This window comes from Triticum dicoccoides, chromosome 2B (assembly GCF_002162155.2).
Source record: "Triticum dicoccoides isolate Atlit2015 ecotype Zavitan chromosome 2B, WEW_v2.0, whole genome shotgun sequence".
NCBI lineage: Eukaryota > Viridiplantae > Streptophyta > Magnoliopsida > Poales > Poaceae > Triticum > Triticum dicoccoides.
Window position 1 is genome coordinate 815,263,475 of NC_041383.1, and position 693 is coordinate 815,264,167.

The 693-nt window shown below is 41.6% G+C and overlaps 1 pseudogene; it reads right to left on the reverse strand.

Annotated features, from left to right (window-relative positions):
- LOC119361538 overlaps nucleotides 1–693 on the reverse strand; it is a 20,320-nt pseudogene that overhangs the window by 18,124 nt on the left and 1,503 nt on the right.

Consider the following 693-nt stretch of genomic DNA (forward strand, 5'->3'; position numbering starts at 1 on the left):
GGCGGCGGCGCGATAGATCGATGCTGTCGCGCGAGAAGTGGAAGGAGATAACTGATTTTTTGTAAGGCCAATTTTGGCCAGCCCAAGTGGCGAGAAACGAGGGCCTTTAGTACCGGTTGGTGGCTCCAACCGGTACTAAAGGGCAACACATTAGTACCGGTTGGAGCCACCAACCGGTACTAAAGGCCGTGCGCTGCCACCCGCAGTGCGCTACTTTTAGTCCCACCTCGCCGAGCGAAGGGCAGCCGCACTGGTTTATAAACCCAGCCGCGGCTGCCCTTTCGAACTCCTCTATATAGCAGGCTTCTGGGCCTAACTAGGGCGCGCTGTCCTGTGAGCCTGCTGGCCCTTCTGGGCCTGTATTTACACACCCTAGCTCTGGCAGGCCCACTGGACAGCGCCCCAACATTCTTTTATAAAAAAATTTCCTGCATTATTTATTTTCTTCTATTTATTTTTGAGTAATTTTTTTATATAGTTTTTTCGTTTCTGCTTTATTTTTTTCTTCTATTTATTTCTGAGTAGTTTTTTTGCTGTATTTAGTTTCTTTGTGAATATTTTTTCTTTATATTTTTTTTTCTTTTCTGCATTATTTATTTTCTTCTATTTATTTTTGAATAATTTTTTTATATAGTTTTTTCTTTTCTACTTTATTTTTTTCTTCTATTTATTTCTGAGTAGTTTTTTTGCTGT